This window comes from Capricornis sumatraensis, chromosome 12, assembly GCF_032405125.1.
Source record: "Capricornis sumatraensis isolate serow.1 chromosome 12, serow.2, whole genome shotgun sequence".
NCBI lineage: Eukaryota > Metazoa > Chordata > Mammalia > Artiodactyla > Bovidae > Capricornis > Capricornis sumatraensis.
Genome location: NC_091080.1, coordinates 81,570,757 through 81,591,930, shown reverse-complemented (window position 1 = coordinate 81,591,930; position 21,174 = coordinate 81,570,757). Strand labels below are relative to the sequence as shown.

The following is a 21,174-nucleotide window of genomic DNA, read 5'->3' as shown; positions in this document are numbered from 1 at the left end:
TGCCAGGAACTGGGGTAAAACAGGGACCAGAGGAGGCTTTGGTTTTATCCTTGAGGGCTTCCAGTCTAGCAGACAAGACATCCCACAAACCTGCAAATATACATATTTAGAGATTATAAGTGTTATTAAGAAAACTAAAATAGTTCTGGGCTGGAGAAAAATAAGGACAAGATAAGTGACTCTTGTCAGAAGGTTAGAGGAAAGCCTCTTGGAATTAACTACATTTAATATGAGATCTACAAAAGAAATGAAATCTCAGTAGCAAACTAGATAGAGGCACACAATGAGGTAGGGATGACAGACCAAAGAACCTTCTTGCCCATAGTAAAGAGGCCACAGTTCCTCCAAGCAGCAAAATTAGATCTAACTTTAAAAAAGAAAGCACTTTTGGCTGAAGAATGAATGAAAGGTGGCAAGACTGGGAGCGGGGGCAGTTTGGGGACTGCGGCAGTGATTCAAGTCAGAGACTGCGTGATGTGGCTTGGAAAATTGATGACAGTGATGGGCAGTAATAGATGGTTCTGAGATATATAGAAAGTGAAAGCTATAGATCTGGGGGATAAACTGGATGTGAAAGGTGAAAGGGACAAAGTGAGGATGACTCTCAGTGTTTTTCTCAAACAACTGGGTGTGTGGTGGCGGTCCTTGTGGAGACAAGGCAGACTAAAAGAGGGACAAATCTGGAGGACAAAATCCAAGATTGCATTTCAGACATGAGAAGCTTGACAAGCCTGTAAGACAACCAACTGGACATGTCAACGTGGCAGTTGAACACAATGTTAATCTCACAGTTACAGAGTGAAACCTGTAAGAGAGAAAGTGTAGGGAAAGAAGAGGGGAGAGAGTCCCACATTTCAGGAACACCAAAATTTTGTAACAGAGGAGTGAAAAATCATCAAAGGAGAGAAGAAAAAAACAGAAAAAAAGTTCAAAGTTAAAGAAATCAAAATGAGATTGTAATTCAGGAAGGGGGTAGTACTCCAGAGAATCCAGTGCCGAGTGAACGCTCAGATCAAAGGGAGCAAAGATGAGGCCACTGAATTGGGCCAAGTGAAGGTCATTTGTGACCTTGAGAAGAGCAGTTTCAGCTGAGTGTTCAGTTAAACAAGAGTGGAGGTGAAGTGTTAGAATTTGTGTAGACAATTATTTTAAAGGAGGGTGATTATCAAAAAAAATAGGAATGGAGCAAATGATTGAGAGGAATGGGGGACCCAAGCTTTTCAGTCTGATTTTACCCACTGATTGGGAAGTGAGGAAAATTAATGAGGCAAGGTGAAGGGAGAAGGCAGAGAAGAAAGGCCTGCAGAAGGAAGAAAATTAGAGCTCGAGTCCAGTGGAAAATAAAAGCACTGGAGTTGACAGAAGGAGGGATGCTGTGTGCTGTGTGTAGTTATGGAGACTCTTGGGGACTCATGGAGTCTCTTTGAGACCCCATGCATGGTAGCCTGCCAGGCTTCTCTGCCCATGGAATTCTCCAGGCAAGAATACTGGAGTGGGTTGCCGTTTCCTCCTCCAGGGGATCTTCCCGACCTAGGGATTGAACCTGCTTCTTCTGCATCTCCTGCATTAGCCGGTGGATTCTTTACCACTGTGCCACCTGGGAAGCCCCAGAAGGTGGGATATTTCCCCAATAACACTAAGAAAGACATATTTAAGTGAGTGTACAGATTTGGTAGTACAAAGATAAATAAGTGTCTCCCTGATGGCTTCTGTCTTCTCAATGAGGTTAGAAGCAGGGTCACCAACCACAAAAGATGCATGAAATGTTCTAAGAGATTTGAGGAGGGCAGGTGATAGGAAACAGCCGTTCAGAAAGTGGGAAAGTGAGTCTGCTAGAGAAATACAGTAATAAAGCAGTGGAGCAGCGATGGACTATTTGAGGTTTGTGATCATGCATTTAAAAATAAAGTTATACCACGGTGCCCTCCTATGTGTTTTTTTAATCTAGGAATATTCAACTGCTTTGACACTGGGAAGGAGACAGTGAATGGCATATTCATAGGATCAGAATTTTTCTCAAGATGAATAACAGAGGGAGAAAGGTAAAAAAGGTTGAGGGATGTTTCAGGAAAGGTATTTGGGTACACAGCCACAGACCCTCAACTGAATAAGGAGGCAAATGAAGAGAGTACAATGGAGGTGATGGGTGGACCATGAGAATGTATTCAAATGAAAGATGCTTGCTTCAAAAGGTAGAGGAACCAAGCTGGACGAGTGGATGGATGTTATAGACACTGAGGAAATAATACTGACATGGTTCAGGGAGGGGAATAAGACTATGAAAATTAGGAGCTAAAACTTCCAATGAATGAAGATGGGTGACCAGACAATCAGTAACAGATGACAGCACAGACTTGGGGTGAAAGTGGTCTGTCTATTTGGTGTAACACTCAAAGGACCAGGGGTTTTGATGTAGGGAAAGGGAAGGCTCAGTCTAAAAACAGTAAGACAGAACAAGGGGAAAACAGCCCATGCCTCCGCATGCGTTTCTTTTTAAAAAAACTGTTTTGGTCTTTGTATAGAAACAGGAATTTATTTGCCACAAAGGATGATCCTACCATACCTCTGCTGGAATCAGGATATGGCCTCCTCTTTCCTGATTCTATGTTTGGCCCCAAAGCTGTCTCTCCTGTTTTTGAGGTACTTGGCCATGAGTGAAAAAGCAGTTTCCGCTTGATGAGGCTACAATAGACCACCGTCAGACATCAAATGACAGTGTACCCTACCCAGGATGAATTCTTATCTTGCAGATCAACCACAGGACTTCTTAAAAGGCAGATTTCCAGACAGTCCTTCCCTTACTATACATTTTTCTCTTAGTAAACATAATGATAAAATATCCAATGTCCATCCACACATTCATATAAATATTTCTTGCCATATTGTACCAACAGTTGGGTTTAGGAAACTACGTCTTTTCCACTTGGTAGCCTATCATAAAGATTTTCCAACAACATTAAATCTTTTCTGCAACACAATATTAACAAATGCATTGTATTACATTGGATAAATCAGCTGAGATGTAGTTAAGCAATGTGCTTTCATTATATGTCTAGGTTGTTTCCAAATTAGATATAATAAATAAAGCTGTAATAAACATCTATAGGCATAAATCTTTGAAGACATCTCTAATTATCATTGCCTATAGTCAGTCCCTTAAAGTAGTATACTGTAGTCACAGAAAATGGATGCTTTCAGGCTTTTTGAGACATATCATCCAATCATCTTCAAAGAAAGTTTGTACAAGTAGCATCTAAGGCTTCCCTTGTACCTTGCCAAGCTTTTCAATATTATTTGCATTCTTTCTTTTTGTTTTTCATTTTTCTGTAATATGTATTTTTAAATTTTTATTGAAATATAGTTGATTTGCCATGTTGTATTAGTTTCAGGTATACAGTAAAGTGATTCAGTTATACAGTAAAGTGATTCAGTTATACATATATACACATATATATTCTTATTTTACGTTCTCTTCTATTATAGATTATAACAAGATACTGAGTGTGGTTCCCTGTGCCATATAGCAGGTCTTTATTGGTTATCTGTCTTATACATAGTAGTGTGTATATTTTAATCCCAAACTCAATTTACCTCTCACCCTCCCACCCTTTAGTAACCATGAATTTGTTTTCTATGTCTATGAGTCTAATTCTGTTTTATAAATAAGCATATTTGTGTCCTTTTTTTAGATTCCACATTAAGCAATATCATAAGCTTTTGCACAGCAAAGGAAACCATAAAAAAACAAAAAGCCTACAGAATGGGAGAAAATATTTGCAAATAATGTGACTGACAAGGGATTAATCTCCAAAATATACGAACAGCTCATATAGTTCACTACAAAAAAGAAAAAAAAAAGTAAATCAAAACTATAATGAGATACCACCTCACACCAGTTAGAACAGCCACCATCAAAAAGTCTACAAATAATAAATACTAGAGAGAGCGTAGAGAAAAAAGGAACCCTCCTACACTGTTGGTGGGAATGTAGGTTGGTCCAGCCACTATGGAGAAGAGTATGGGGGCATATATCTGAAGAGAAACATAATTTGAAAATACACATGCACTCCTACATTCACTGCCGAGCTACTTACAATAGCCAGGAAATGGAAGCAACCTAAGTGTCCAGCGACACTTAGGTTATGAATGAATAAAGAAGACACGATACATATATGCAATGGAACCCTATTCAACCATAAATAAGAATGAAATAATGCCATCTGTAGCAACATGGATGGACCTAGAAATTGTCATACTAAGTGAAGTAAGCCAGAGAGAGAAAGACAAAGACATGATACGTTTCTTTATTTTAGCAGATCAATAGGTAAGGACCCAAAAGGAAGGGTCTTGTTCATAAGTCAGTCTCCATTCCAGAACCTGGAAGGCTGACGTGACTTTCCATTCCAACACAGAGTAGGGAACATCTCCTGTACTCACCCTAAGATGCCTTTCTCTAGCTTCTTCCTGCTCCTGTACCCTGAATGCTAATTATCTTCCCTGATGTCTTTTTAACTTTGCACAAAATCCCCCCAAAGCTCCCTGGATTAAATTTAAATGCCTTCACAATTTTTATTTCCTGTTTATTGACTTGCTTAGACCCCATCTCTAACCTCCTAGATCCAAGTCACGATTAGCTTGCTTCCCAAGCTCTCCAAATCCCCCACTCCTATCAAACTTAGTTTCTGGATTAAAGCTCCCAGGTAAACACAAATTTCTATCATTTCATCTTCTTCTATTGTTTCTCATTATCTCTTTTATTGTTTTCCCAATTTCCTCTGTCTCTTCCCTCTTCCTCATAACTGGTATCACTTTGATTTCTTCGATATTTTTTCCAGACCTTATCACTGAATCTCTTTCTATTTCAGATTTATTGTGCTAAAGTTCTTCAAATTATAGTTTCTTTCCCAGTTATTTCAAACCCTGGATAATAAAGAGAATGCTCTATATTTGTCAAGTTCAAAAATAACTTTCCCCACTGGCTATTGCTTTCAGTAGGACAGTATTACTACACAAAGCACAGGAATAAAAAGAACAAAGAACCAATACTGCAAATGGTAATATCCTACCCATTCTGGAGACATGGCAAGCCTTTTGCATGTGGTATGTTTTATAGCTTCAAAAGAAAAGGGTCTATCTCTGGCTAGGGTCTTATTCCTGAAAGCCTGACAGTGGCTCCACTTGGGAAGTTAGAACTTCATCTATTGTAATTTTCTCTTTTCTAATTTGTAGGAAAAAGAAATATTTCCATGGCACAATTCAAGGATAATATATTACCTAAAAACAAACAAAAAACCCACTACTTTAATAAGGGAAAACAGATGTACCCATCAAGCAATAAATTATTCTGCTTTATCATTCAAAAAATGCATAACATGTTTATCAAAATTATGGACTTTATTCTTTACAATTTTCTTATTTTTTATGCATAAAATAAATAGGCCTCTTCTTTGTCCAACCAAGACCTTATACGGTATAGAAGATATGGAACCTACATACCCCAACACATCTGCCTTGGGAACAGGTTTGCGGATTACCTTCCAAGTATTTTTTTTTACCTCTAGTCTCAGTCAGAACCCCAAGACCAGTCAGCAGCATCTCTGCCCCTTTCCCTTGCTATCATCTTTCAGCACTGCCCCCAGCTAAACATCTTTAAGCACCAATCACTTCTCTCATTCTCATTTTCTTAAGGCTCATTCCTTCCTTCTCGTTCCTACTGATTCTTCCCATAGCTAATGCCCATCCAATCCTTTCCTCTGGGCCCTTTGGAAACACCCTGCTCCTTGCCACACACTCACATTCTTGTCCTCTCAAGCTTATGTTAGGGTGCTGATTCTTCCTTGCCCTAAATAGACCCTGCTTTCTAAGGATTTGTTTTTTCTATTTAGCGGGAGCCTGCTCATTTTCTCGCACCCATCCACAAGCATTCTTGAGTAGAGTTTTCTCTGCCATTTCTGAACCATGACTTCTCCATCCTGTCCCACACTACTTCTCAGAGGCACATGGCATCTGCCTATCCCATTCCAGCCGCATCACCTCATTACTGTGATCCTGTGATCAACCTCACAGCTAATGAGGGTATTGACATCCATCTTTCTCTAGTTCGCAGCTCTGCCATCTATCTGGACGCTTCTCTGACAACCCATCCTGATGAAAGGTTGTTGTTGAACAAAAAGACGCCGGGATTCTTGGCCTCCGGAGGAGAAGAATTCAATCCGAGGCCAGAGACGAGGCTTGATTGCTCAGAGCTTTTGTGTAACAAAGTTTTATTAAAGTGTAAAGGAGACAGAGAAAGCTTCTGACATAGGCATCAGAAGGGGGCAGAAAGAGTACCCCACTGCTAGTCTTCAGCTGGATGTTATATAGTCACCAGCATTAATGAAAGAAAGGAATGTCTTAAAACTCAGAATGGCACCAGGCCCCTCAGCCATAAGATGCATTTGGGGATAATTTTGGCACCAAATAGTTCATCCTGGGCCATAAAATGATTAACTTGAATCTTGTAGAAGGACAGATTACTATACAAATAGTTTCGTTTACATAGATTAGGGAAACAATATCTGAGTATAATATACTGGTTTGTCAAGTAGGTTCTGAGCCTAATGGCAGAACCGACTTGAAGAAAGAGTTTGGGATAAATGCATAGTACATTAGCATAGCTTAAGACAAACATTTCCATAAGAAAAATGCTTTGGTTATCTCAAGGTTTGAGAATAGTTAACTTCAGGTGAAACCAGGTGTCATTATGGCAACACAGTATTTTAAGAGAAACCTCCTTTTAAATTTGTATAGAGAAGAAAAAAAATATCGCTAGTTTCCTCCTACCGCTTAAGAGAGATAAAAATGTCTGACAGTTGCAGGCTATTTCCTGTTTGGAGACCCCTGGCCTTTCTGCCTGTTACCCTCTCACTGACAGCCACTGTTGGAAACTGTTAATCTCTCAGGCTACCCACCTCCATCATCCCACGCTGTGAGTTCAGACTCTCAGAACACTGGTATTCCCCTCTTACTTTTTGCACCTTTACCCTTACTATTACAGTTTGGGGTGTAGTCTTAAATTACATTGTCTTTTATAACATTGATATTAAGCAGCTGACTTTTCTCCATCTGAATGAAAAGTTCCTCGAAGCCAAGAATAACACTTCATACTTTTGATGTGTCCATTCCATCACTAAACACATTTTACTCTCTGTGTGTAGCACAGTGTTTCATGAAATGCATTAGGACAGGGTCAACAAATGGGCCCACAGACCAAAACTGGCACACTGCCTGTTTGCAAAGGACTCACAGGCTAAGAGGTGGTTGTGATCACGAATGAACCAGGTGGTCCAGTGATAAAGAATCCCCCTCCCAATGCAGGAGATGCAGGAAACATGGGTTTGATCCCTGGGTTGGGAAGATCCTCTGGAGGAAGCCAAAACAACCCACTCCAATAGTCTTGCCTGGGAAATCCCACGGATAGAGAAGCCTGGTGGGCTACAACCCACAGGGTTGCAAAGAGTAGGACGCGACTGAGTGACTGAGCATGTATGCACAGCTAAGGATATATTTTTTAATATATTTCTAATTGATTGCAAGGGGAAAAAAAGAAAAGAAGAATATTCATGACCTGTGAAATTATCTGAAATTTAAACTTTACCATTTCATAAATAAAGTTACATTGGAACACAGTCATGCTTATTCATGTATATATTGTCTATAGTTGTTTTCACGTCACAACAGAAGTTAAGAACGTAGTTGAAATAGGAAGCATATGGCCTGCAAAGCTCGAAATATTTACTATTTGACTCTTTACAGAAAGTTTGCTGATCTCTGCATTAGAAAGTTGAAGCAACTGAATTAAATTCACTGGATTATTGAAATATTCACCCCAAATATCTCCCCCTCAAAACAAAACAAAAATCACACCAAAAAAAAAAAAAAACCTCAAAAATAAGTAAAGAAAAAAAGAAAAAGAAATTATGTCTTCTCTTAGAGTCCTCAGTTGCAACACTGTCCATGACATAATCTGATACTGTGAGATCACAAAGCAATCTGAATTCAGGAGAGAGGGTCATGTCCCTGGATCATTTTGCACCAAAGTCTCCCTAAATGGGAAGCAGTGAGAGCACCCTCCATATTCTTTACCTAGACAATCCATACTGAAATTAATGCGAGAAGACATAAAAGAGCTGTGTTTTCAGCTGTTGAAACCCATGTTGTACAGAAGGAATATGAATCATGGATTGGAAACAATGAGGCTTCTTTTCTAATTAATCATTTTTATGCACTTGTCTCACTGCAGCATAGAGATCAGTGGGGGGTGGAGGGTGGGAAATGACCCAAAAGAATGGAAACTTCCGTAGCTGCCTCTTCCTCCTGCAACACTATGAATAAATGAAAGTTAAAGTCAGTGGTGTATTTGCACCACTGTTAAAGCACAGAGATGCTTTGATCAAATGATGGGAAATGCAAAACTTGGAGACTGGACTCAGGAGTTAATAAAGTGCTGCCTTTACCCCACTGTAACATCTGTACTTGTCCAGCCATGGCCACATAGGTGCCAACGCACTAACTCAATCGGCTTCCTACCTGAAGTCTCAGCTTAATTAGGACCATTTATCAAAATGACACCTGTTTTGGAGGCCAGATCAAATTGATTACTGTTGTTCGGGCTGGATCTCCACAAATGCTGTTAAGTACCTATTTTTAGAGCAAAAGATGGGTAAATATTCATCCCAAAAATGGTAGTAAATACAGTATGTTGACAAGAAAAAATATATCTGATACGTGAAGAACATCCATACTTTAAGAGGAAAGCCGTATTTTTACTCTCGCACTGAACCTGCAAAATGTGGGATTCTGCAAAATCAATGTTTCACAGCTTTTCTTTCAAAGAGATTGGCTAAAAACATTTCTGGTTTATATCAAGGTAAAGGGACTAATCCCAACAACGAGAGATTTAACTAAACACAATGTTAAATATAATAAAAATATTTATGCAGCACACTAGCCAGATAACAGAGAAGGCAATGGCACCCCACTGCAGTACTCTTGCCTGGAGAATACCATGGATGGAGGAGCCTGATGGGCTACAGTCCATGGGGTCGCTAAGAGACTCTTGCCTGGAGAATCCCAGGGATGGCAGAGCCTGGTGGGCTGACATCTACGGGGTCACACAAAGTCAGACACGACTGACGTGACTTAGCAGCAGCAGCAGCAGCCAGATCAGAGAGGGTGATGGCACCCCACTCCAGTACTCTTGCCTGGAAAATCCCATGGATGGAGGAGCCTGGTAGGCTGCAGTCCATGGGGTCGCGAAGAGTTGGACACTACTGAGCGACTTCACTTTCACTTTTCACTTTCATACATTGGAGAAGAAAATGGCAACCCACTCCAGTGTTCTTGCCTGGAGAATCCCAGGGACGGGGGAGCCTAGTGGGCTGCCATCTATGGGGTCACACAGAGTTGGACACGACTGAAGTGACTTAGCAGCAGCAGCAGCAGCAGCAGCCAGATAAAGTTACAATGGGGCACCAAGAAGCCACTGACTGTCTACAAATCAATCAATTAATCTCAATGATGTCAAGATGAGTTGGCTCCTGCAGTAATATCCATTGTTAAAAGGCTTTACCTGTGATGTACCTGGCAAAGATATCATTTCCTATCTTAGCTTAATATTTCATTTTACTCTCTGCATGTGCCATAAATATGCACTCATACCAAGGTGTGTACCACAGATTACGGCCTCCAAGCACATAACTGCACCATTGTATTTCTTTTAAGTAGGAAAATACACTCTATATGACAAATTTTGAAACTATAACATGTGTTGTTTCATTTAAATGGTACATGTTCAAGAGAGAGTTCACTTCTTTTTTTTACCAAAATAAAAATCACAGCAACAAAACAAAAGATAGTGTAATGTCTTCATTTCTTCATCTAAATTCTGAAACTGTTCAAGGTAGTTCCCCTCTGAAACAGACATAAAAGCCAGCTGTTACTTGTTTTTAAATGCTTGAAAATCTTTAAGTTAGTCCATCAAATCCATTTTTAAGTGTCTCATTCCCTCTTCAGTTCAGTTCAGTCACTCAGTCGTGTCCAACTCTTTGCGACCCCGTGAACTGCAGGACGCCAGGCCTCCCTGTCCATCACCAACTCCCGGAGTTCACTCAGACTCATGTCCATTGAGTCAGTGATGCCATCCAGCCATCTCATCCTCTGTCATCCCCTTGTCCTCCTGCCCTCAATCTTTCCCAGCATCAGGGTCTTTTCAAATGAGTCAGCTCTTTGCATCAGGTGACCAAAGTATTGGAGTTTCAGCTTCAACATCACTCCTTCCAATGAACACCCAGGACTGATCTCCTTTAGGATGGACTGGTTGGATCTCCTTACAGTCCAAGGGACTCTCAAGAGTCTTCTCCAACACCACAGTTCAAAAGCACCAATTCATCCTTTACCGAAGTGACACTTCTGGTTGTGTCTTCACTTAAACCTCATGCCCAGAATGAGTGAGGGTGAAACAGAAGCCCAGAGACTCAACCAAAAGGGACTAACCAAGATCAGCCCAGTAGCGGCAAGACAAATTTTATAAGACATTATCTCAGGATTAGCCACAATTAATGATTCCATGCTTATAAAGTACTTCTTTGCTCTTTTAATTTTTCCCCAGCTGAAATACATTTTCTCTTATTTCTTAAATTTTAAGATACTTAATAAAAGTGAAAGTCGCTCAGTCATGTCTGAATCTTTGTGACCCCATGGACTCCACAATACATGGAATACTCCAGGCCAGAATATTGGAGTGGGTGGCCTTTCCCTTCTCCAGGGGATTTTCCCAACCTAGGGATCAAACCCAGGTCTCCCGCATTGCAGACGGATTCTTTACCAGCTGAGCCACCGGGAAAGCCCGAGATACTTGACAGTCACTTAATAATAGTATCACAATAATATATAACTAACATAAATAAATATATAAGTAAAATAATTTAAAATGTAAAAATAATGTATAAGTAAAAATGACACAATAATCATTTTGGTTGTTCACAAAGACATGAAAACAAACAAACAAACAAAAAACTGGGTAAATAGAATTTCCAGGCAAAGAGCTAATAAGAAACAAATCAATCAATTTATAAGCTGATCACTTATTAAAAACAGGAAAATGAAGTTATTTTAATGAAATGTTCTATCAATGATGTACTCATGCAACTAGGGATGGATGTGTAAGAACATTAAGATATATTGCTTTGCCTTTTCCAATATCACTTCTTGCATTAAAAAAATTAAAGGTGAACACATCTAACATAATTATTGAAAATAATCTTATCTATGCAGTGAGGAAAGCATTAAAAAGTACTGATGTTCATTTCCAGTTAAAATGTGCCACTTTTGGAAGAAACGTGACTTTTAGAATGTTGAAGTCTGCTGTTTTTTAATTTGTGGACTTTGGAAATTATTAGGTAATTCAAGAAGAGAGTTCCAAGTCCCAGAATAAACTCATTCTTTGCACCTCCTAGTGGAGATAATCTGTAATGACAGCATCAGTGTTCCCACTAGGTATGCCCCCGGGATGATTTAATTAGGCCAAACTCGATTGGGTGCCCGTTCACTTCTTAAACAGCCTTGTATATGGGTATACTTGTCAGGTACAAGCAATTAAATCTCCTGTCTACACAGGATGCCTGTGATCAAAATTCACATTGTAAGCTCCTAAAATACTTATGATGCTTGGAGGAAATGTTTTATTCCTAGTGACTCCCTCAATTGCCGACTTACAAGCTAATATATTGCTGTGCATAAACCATGCATTCAACTTCAGAATAATTCAATTACCCTTTAGAAAAAATTAAATGCACTTCCAGTAATAAGGCAAACATGCTCCACTTAAACAAACATAAAAGTTTGCCCAAATTATTAAAGAACGGCCTAAATCTAAGCAATGGATGACTGGATGATGGAGAAGATATTCATCTCTAGGGAGTATAAGATTCTCACCAGAGGAACCCTGTAGGAAGATCACTAGTCTAGGGAAATTGTCTTGTGAAACAATTACCTGGCCCTGCAACCTTGGGCTAAGCTAAGCCTATCTGGCTACCTCTAACTCTGTATTCTTTTATCCTAAAACAAAGATAATTTACATTCCACCTAGAACATGAGACTGTGAACATGTATAAAAATGCAAAACTTTCTTCTTAATTTCGAATATATGCCAAACAATTAATCCCTGGTTTCTCATGTTAAAATTTAGTGCAAACCTCAGAGTTTCACTCTTCCTTGTCCAAACCAGCAGCACTCACAGTTATGGGGCTCTGGAGCCTCATTTGCCATCGTTAGCCTTCAGAACCACAGTGTAACTGAAAGCACCATAGAAACCAATATCCTGACATGGAAATCAGAACATCTTGAAAAGCCACAGGTAACATGGAAAAGGAGCTAATGAGTGTGTCTCTAGGATACACAGCTTGCTGCTGTTGGGCTGAGTCATGCTGTTAGGTATTCAGTTAATTTATACTCTGGAAAAAAAAAAAGGTGGGGGAGAAGAGAGGAGAGGGGAAGGGAAAAGAAAGAAGAATGAAAATAATTGGACTATTCTGCTTGAGATTATATAGGGAAAGGAAATGTGTTAGTCACTCAGTCGTGCCCAACTCTTTGTGACTCCGTGGACTGTAGCCATCCAGGCTTCTCTGTCCATGGAATGCTCCAGGCAAGTACACTGGAGTTTGTAGCCATTCCCTTCTCCAGGGATCTTCCAAACCCAGGGATCGAACCCAGGTCTCCCATATTGCAAAGAGATTCTTTACCATCTGAACCACCAGGGAAGCTCATATAGGGAACTAGCTTCCATCTGAAAGACAGAGTGGAGTCTTTGGACTAGATATCCAAAGGTAGCATTTTTTTTTTACCTTCTATGGTAGCAGCTATTAGGGTCAGCTGTCCTGGCGTGCTGCGATTCATGGGGTCGCAAAGAGTCGGACACGACTGAGCAACTGAACTGAACTGAACTGATATAACTATTATCCATATATCCATTACATATACACTATTGTAGTGTATATGTTATTGCAACATATGAGCCACCTTCTTCCCTCTTTAACCATCCCCAAGTTAGACACAAATAAAGGAATAACTTAAATTTTCTCTTTTTCTTAATTTATAGGTTTTTCCCCCTGAATTCATTCCAGAAAGAACATCCAAGGGGTTATTTTGTGACACCACAAAGTATAGGTATTTCGTCCTGAAAGCAATTGCTCTGGGTCCATTCATGAATGTCAATACTGGAGATGATTCTGGGATTCAGGCCCCAAATGAGGCATCAGAAAGATATTCCATGTACCTCAACCTGCCAGCACCAACGAGGAAATTAACTGAATGGTGGTGGGCTGGATTTGAGCCACTGTACAGGCAGCCCTATTGCAAAAGGCATTGCAATAGACTGTCTTGTTCTAAAGTTGGGTGCTGTTCTGAGCAGTGCAACCAGGATGACTATACACCATCACCCGGGCAACAGAGCATCTGCTGAACAGCCACTTTCGATGACAAAAGAAAGGTTCTCTCCATTGCTATTTCCCTTCTCCAACTTCACTCATGATTCATCTCATCCTTGTCCTGGCTGGATTTCACACCTAACATACTAACACAAAAAATTCAACCAGGAAAAAAAGCTTTTTTTTTCTTTGAAGAAATAAAACATTTCAAAACAATTCTAGCTTACAACAATAAGTGGCTACTTAACATGTAAAAACATCCTACAGATCATAAACCAACACTAGGGAATATTACCTGGTTACTTTCTATTTCTAAACCAAAACACAGCTCACCTTCAATTTTCATTTCAAGATGTAACGGTGTCACAGAAGCTCCTTTTTGAGGAGGGCTGACACCTTTTACCAAATTCATATCCATAAACTTACTGAAACAGATACACAGGAAGAGATGTCCCCTCTGCAAAAGAATTCTAACATTAAATTGTACGAGCTACACCGGTCAGAGGGGCCACCATCAAAAAATCTACAAACAATACATGCTGTAGAGGTTGTGGAGAAAAGGGAACACTCTTTCACTGTTGGTGCGAATATAAACTGATACACCCACTATGGAAAACAGTATAGAGATTCCTTTAAAAACCTAGAAATAAAACTATCATATATGACTCAGCAAAGCCACTGGTGGGCCCAGTGCCCTGAGAAAACCACAATTCTAATAGACACATGCAGCCTGGTGTTCACTGCAGCACTGTTTACAGCAGTTAGAACATGGAAGCAACCTACATGTCCATTGACAGATGAAGGGATAAAGAGGCTTTTGTGCATAGACACAATGGAATATTACTCAGTGATAAACAGGAATGAATGTGTCTACTCTAGTGAGGTGGATGAAACTAGAGCCTGTTACATAGAAAGAAATGTCAGAAAGAGAAAAACAAATATTATATATTAACACATATACATGGAATCTAGAAAAATGGTACTGATGAACCTATTTGTAGGGCAGCTGTGGAGATGCAGATGTAGAGACTTGTGGAGATGGGGTGGTGGGGGAAGGAGCGAGTGGGACAAATTGAGAGAGAAGCATTGGCAAACACACATTCAGTTCAGTTCAGCCGCTCAGTCGTGTCCGACTCTTTGCGACCCCATGAATCGCAGCATGTCAGGCCTCCCTGTCCATCACTATCTCTCGGAGTTCACTCAGACTCATGTCCATCGAGTCCGTGATGCCATCCAGCCATCTCATCCTCGGTCGTCCCCTTCTCCTCCTGCCCCCAATCCCTTCCAGCATCAGAGTCTTTTCCATGAGTCGACTCTTCGTGTGAGGTGGCCAAAGTACTGGAACTTCAGCTTTAGCATCATTCCTTCCAAAGAAATCCCAGGGCTGATCTCCTTCAGAATGGACTGGTTGGATCTCCTTGCAGTCCAAGGGACTCTCAAGAGTCTTCTCCAACACCACAGTTCAAAAGCATCAATTCTTCGGCGCTCAGCCTTCTTCACAGTCCAACTCTCACATCCATACATGACCACAGGAAAAACCATAGCCTTGACTAGACGGATCTTAGTCAGCAAAGTAATGTCTCTGCTTTTGAAAATACTATCTAGGTTACCATATGTAAAATAGATATCCAGTGGGAATTTGCCGTATGATGTAGGGGGGCTTTGTGATGCCGTCTATGGGGTCACACAGAGTCGGACACGACTGAGCGACTTCACTTTCACTTTTCATTTTCATGCATTGGAGAAGGAAATGGCAGCCCACTCCAGTGCTCTTGCCTGGAGAATCCCAGGGACGGGGGAGCCTGGTGGGCTGCCGTCTATGGGGTCGCACAGAGTCGGACATGACTGAAGTGACTTAGCAGCAGCAGCAGCAGAGGGGTGGGATGGGTGGGAGATGGAAGGGAGGCTTAAGTGGGAGGGGAAATATACATACCGTGTATACCAACAAACGATTCATGTTGATATATGACCCAGAAACCAACACAACATTGTAAAGCAATTATCCTCCAATTAAAAATAAACTTAATAAAAAAAAAAAGTGTGTGAGCTAAAACATGCTTTCAGATAAATGAGAAATTTCTGAAAAGAATGGATAGAAAACCATGATATGAGGTCTCAAGTTTTAAGCTGCTGAATTATTCATCTAAAATTCACTAACACACACAACAGTTCTCTATAAATACATTCATTTTGATTATTCCACTACTGATTCAGTCACTGGGACACTTACTAGTTGTTGGGCCTGAATAATACAGTCCTGTTTAAACGTGAGTGCTCTAAGAATGAAATCCTCCAGGAATGAGGAAAAAATAACTAAGCCCGTTTACCTGGTAGGAGTTCAGTGGGCAATTTTCATTAAACATATCTAGGCACGGGTGTCAGCTATCACTGATCTTGTTAACTTCTGGCTTAGATATTGACCTTGCTTCAGCTATTTTGCCTCTGGTTTTCTCTGAGCTTTACTACAATACGTGCTTTAATTTCCTGTGTTATTAATCTTCAGCCCAGGGAAAATGAAGCTGATGTACCATAAGAAATGTTGCTCATCACCTTTCCACACAGACATCTGTAGCATCTTCTAAGGCCGGGAAATTATTAAAGTCCATTTCAAGACGATTACTCCTTTGTCTTAGGTGATTTGTGCCTCGTTAGAATGGAAATCAATTTATTCCCTGTTACACCATAAAGTGCTCAGAGGAAAATCATATTTACTTCAGCATCTCCAGATTGTCTTAGGAAGTTTTAAATAAGGATTTGAGATTGGTGTTTTACAGTTGCCCATGGAAAAATAATCTTGATTTTATCCCATCATGCTGTCATTTTCGCCATCTGTATTTCAGAATTTGAGGAATTTTAAAGTCAATGTGCTACAGTTTACTGTGCAACCATCTAGAATCAATTATAAAACTAAGAATAACAATTTATTACCCTAAAAGGAAAGTTTCATATTATAACCAATGTTGTTTTTTTTTCCATCTTGAGGGAGAAACACAGGTTTGAACTGCACAGGTACACTTAGATGTGAATTTTTTCACTAGTAAATACTAGAGTACCGCACGATCCATGGTTGGTGGCATCTGTGAATAAGGGACAGATATAAGAAATCGCAGGTACCGAGACCCAACGTTAACTTATGCTCAGAATTTTGACTATGCGGAGAGTCGGCAATCTTAATCCCTCGAGTTCAAGGGTCAACTGTTATCACTGTTTTCAAACATCCATGCTAAACAGACAAATAACTGAATATAAGGGACTGTGTCAAATCATCTTTGTATTCATCACCCCCAGTACCTCCAATCTGCCAGGTTGCTTACATCTTACAACCTGTTGATAAAAACTCCAGCTGTCTGCAGTTCTAGGCAGACAGATGTCTACAGTAACTTTCGCTCTGGCCCATGAGATCTTTGGAACCACCTCTTACCTTGCTAGACCCTGAGCCACAGTTACCCAGGCCACTTCTCACTAACAGCACCGTATCTCCTCGACTGCTGCCTGCTAAATGAATTCTGTTTAGTGCACTCACCTGAGTCCATTCCTCCAAATTCTAACTCCCACCATAATACTGCGGTTCAACGGAATGTGGATAACAAATTCTCTTGACGAATTGAATTTATTGGTAGCTGTCATGAGCATTGTTCTTTGTGTCTGGAACACTGTACTACTTAAGACCATCACAATTCCTATCTTGAACTCTATAGATGAGACTAAACCATGAGCAATGAAATCAGTAAGTACCAATTCCAGCAAGCAGTGATAACCTAGCAAGGTTCCAGGATTGATACCACTTTGCCCTGACCACGATCTGAGTAAGGGTCATACTTGCCCCACACAAAAAGAAGGTCATTTGATTATTATTTCCCCCAAAGGCTTTCCCTGACCCTAAATGCTTTCCAATCAATCAAAAGGGAAGGGCGTCACTAACTGCTTTCCCATGAACGAAGCAGCACCTCTTTTCTTCAATTTTAAAAATAAATGTTTGTTTTGTTTTATGGTGGAGGAGGGCAGGAGGAGGATTTGAGACACAAGCAAGGCAAAGTTTCTTATTAGCCATTGCTGTCTGTTTATTTCAGTCTAACATATAATAATATTTAAAACGTTCCAATGTTAAAATATTTTAAATTAAGCATATGGGTCAGGATTGTAGCAGGCACTAGAAGAAGCCCTCAGGTCCAGTGATGTGAGGGAGGCTGAGGAAAGGGATTTCTTACAGAGATGAGGCAGGAGACGAGACAAACAGAGAAAGCACAGGGACTGCAGTGTCCTGAGATCCATAACTTCCGGGCTGTCACCTCCACAAGACTGAAGGGAAGGAGATGCACAGGTTACAGCCACTGGAGTGAAAGGAAGCATGGAGAGGGCTGACTGATGGGCAATATGGCCTTGGATCAAGGGGCACGGGCAGTCCATGACAACCCTTGACTTCACTCTTCTCCCTTCTCCGTCTCTTCCTGATGCTCCCCACTGGCCAGATTCACCAGTAAGCCAGAGGCAAGGAATGCCTTGATGTGGGATGCACAGGTCAGCTTCCCAGGTGTCGTGGGCCAGATGTGTGTCCCCACTCCAATCCATATGTGAAGCCCTAACTCCCAATGCGATGGCATTTGGAGATGGGGTCTTGGGGAAGTAAGTAGCATTGGATGAGGCTGAGAGCAGTGTCCTCACTATGGGATTATTGCTCTAATGAGAGGAAACACTAGAGAGTCTGGTCTCTCTCCACACACATGCACCAAGAAAAGGTCATATGAACACACATCAAGAAGGCTGCCATCCACAAGCTAGGAAAAGAGCTCCTACCCAACACCAAACCCTGCTGGACCGGGATCTTGGACTTTTCAGGCTCCAGAACTGTGAGAAACTAAATCTCTGTTGTTTACCCCACCCAGACTATTTTATTTGGCTAAGCAGCCCAAGATGGCTAATGCACCAAGAGATTAAGCAGGTAGAAAAAGGCAGGCAGGGACTCTGAGATGCAAGCAGACAAGGCTCAGTGTGCACAGATGGGTTTTATAAATTAAAAGTTATCAACAGCATCTCTCAGAGAATGGGCTGGTTGATACTTTAATGATTCACTCAGATAATATCTTATTGCTCATGTATTCTGTATTGAGTTTCTCTTAGCTACTTAAAGATAGAAGGCTCCCCCAAATTTTTTTGGCTAGTTTGAAAATATCATTAGTGGCTAAGCAAAAACTTTTAAAGGAGTTGACAAAACAAATGCTCGCTTGTACTCTAGTATTATTATAGTTTTAAGATTATTTTTTTGATGTTTAATTTCTTTTCATGAGACTAGTGGTTTGTAGTAAACTGTCATTGTTATAGTAACAATATGTTTACCCTGAACAGAAGGCTTCAACCCTGAGGCATGAAAAATAGGAAAATCATGACACTGTCAGACCACATTAATGTTGACAATTACAAGATTAAATTCATGAAGTCAGTATAACAGCCTTAAAGTTTTACATCATATGACTTAGTTTTCTAATACATGAATTTACAGAATCCCTGGGCTAGATGAAACATCACAGGTTTATTAGGGGATATAAAATTACAAGAAGGGAAAGAAGTTAAAGTTTCAATGAAGCTATTTTTCTTTAAGATAAAGTGTCTGCACAGAGCAGATTGTCACAAACAACCTCACTAGCTGAAATAAGCCGACCGTTTAGAGGAAGAGAAAATCACCACTATTTCTAATTAAAGCTCTTTGAGAGGCAGAAAAGAAGGAAGGTGACTTTAGATGCCTGAAAGAGAACTCCTCTACCTTGCACCCTTACAAAATGCATTTTACTTTACAACTTAAAAGCTAAGAAAACAAACTAGAAAATTTAAAGCTTTAGTGATGCTTTAAAATTATCTACTTAAAAAGGTCTTTCAAAGTATTTGCCTTTCAGATGATCTTTTGCAAGAATCTTAAAAAATGTATTTATTATCATGTTTAGTGTCTGGAAAAGGATGACAAATGAGATTAAGCAACCACTATGTGTCAAATTCCACATCGGCTGCTTTATATACATCATCTCATCCAAACAACCACCCTCCCAGATGGACATTATTTTCTTTATCTCATTAAGTCATCTGCAGTCTGCTTTGTCTATCTCCAATTTGCCAGAATCTAATTTTTTAAAAATGTATGGCACTTAAGTGGCATCAATAAATGTTTTTGGAATGAATAAATGAATGTATGAATGATGCTACTGGAATTTAAGAATTTTACCTATGCTAATATGAGCTGCCTCCGCTATTGACATCTGCCTCCACTATTCACTCTGGCATATTTCATCAACATGCCATGTTGAAAGAACAGAGTTCAAATTATAGTTACAGGAAATAATGACCACAAAGTTGTGTTCTCAGGAAACAAACTCTATCACACACAGCAATTCTTTCATGTTATTTAGATGATGTTCTACCTTTAAAATATGGTCACAAGGATGATAAAACTACACTGGAAGTTAAAATGGATAAGGGAGAAGGAAGGAATAATGCTAAGAATCCACCAGGACAATTATTCAAGGTGGGAACCTTAAGCAGAAGTAAAAGAGAATAAGACCACCTATGAGCCAGGTAAGGCATCTGAGATCTGAAAACATACACTTTTATGTAAGGATTTTAGTGTAGGCAGACTATTCAAGGGGGGAGGGGTATACAGGAACCTTCCAGGGCTCATGACTAGTCCCTAGGGCACCTTTGTGTGAAAAGCAGCAGCCCTTAAAGGGAAAGCTTGGGGAGTCATTGGGGCTTTTTTGGGAAAAGAAAATGGTACACCAGACTCAACCATGAGCAACAGTTCTAGGCTCTTCACTAAAATTATCTCCTGTGAAGTAGCATGGGCTGGGGACTGGAGGGAAAAACAAAACTCGTGACAAAGACTACTCCTGCCGGGCTTCCCCGGTGACTCAGTGGTAAAGAATCTGCCTGCAGTGCAGGAGACCCAAGTTCGATCCCTGGGTCAGGAAGATTCCCTGGAGGAGGGCACATCACCCATTCCAGTATTCTTGCCTGGAGAATCCCATGGACAGAGGAGCCTGGTGGGCTACAGTCCAGGGGGTCGTGCAGAGCTGGATGTGACTCAGGGACTTCACCACCACCACCACGGTTCCTGCCAAGACAGCCAGAACTGAGATGAAGAAAGAAGGGAGCATATTCAAGCTTGGTTTAGCACCATCTGTCAAGTGATGGACAGCAGCAAATAACGCCAGACAGCACAAGACAAAAGCACTCAGAAGCTCCTGAGTCCACAGTCCTTTCCTCACCAGATGCCTTCCTAATGAAGTGGGACCAGACTGCCTTTCTTCCTTGCAGTCTCCATCACTGGCCAGTTCCTGATTAATGCTTTTAAACATGCTCCTAATGCTCGTTGTCTCCCCACAAGGCCGCAAATGATCAGGGTATCTAATATTCAGAAAAACTGGCACGTTCCCAGAGGAAATGTGAGGTCCTAGAAATAGCCAGGTTAGCAGAGAGAAAGACGTCCTACAAAGTTATTCTTGGCCACATCTCGTTCCTCGGTCCTTCCAGATCCTTCCGGGTCTCTCCACCCTGCCCTCTGTCCTGGAGGCTCACCTGTGTGGACTACAGTAAGAAGCATCCTTCCCCTGGCTCCCATTTGGACTTGGCAGGTGGGGAGCCCTGGAGGGACACTAGGGAAAGGGGAGCAGAGAGAGGTCTGGGGATTTATTCTCCTGACACTATTCCTGCAGGGTCCCCTCGAGCT

General features: G+C 40.7%; 1 protein-coding gene across 1 annotated transcript in view; it reads right to left on the bottom strand.

Moving 5' to 3' along the window:
* HS6ST3 (heparan sulfate 6-O-sulfotransferase 3) overlaps positions 1 to 21,174 on the bottom strand; it is a 710,365-nt gene that overhangs the window by 551,564 nt on the left and 137,627 nt on the right. The window lies entirely within an intron of this gene.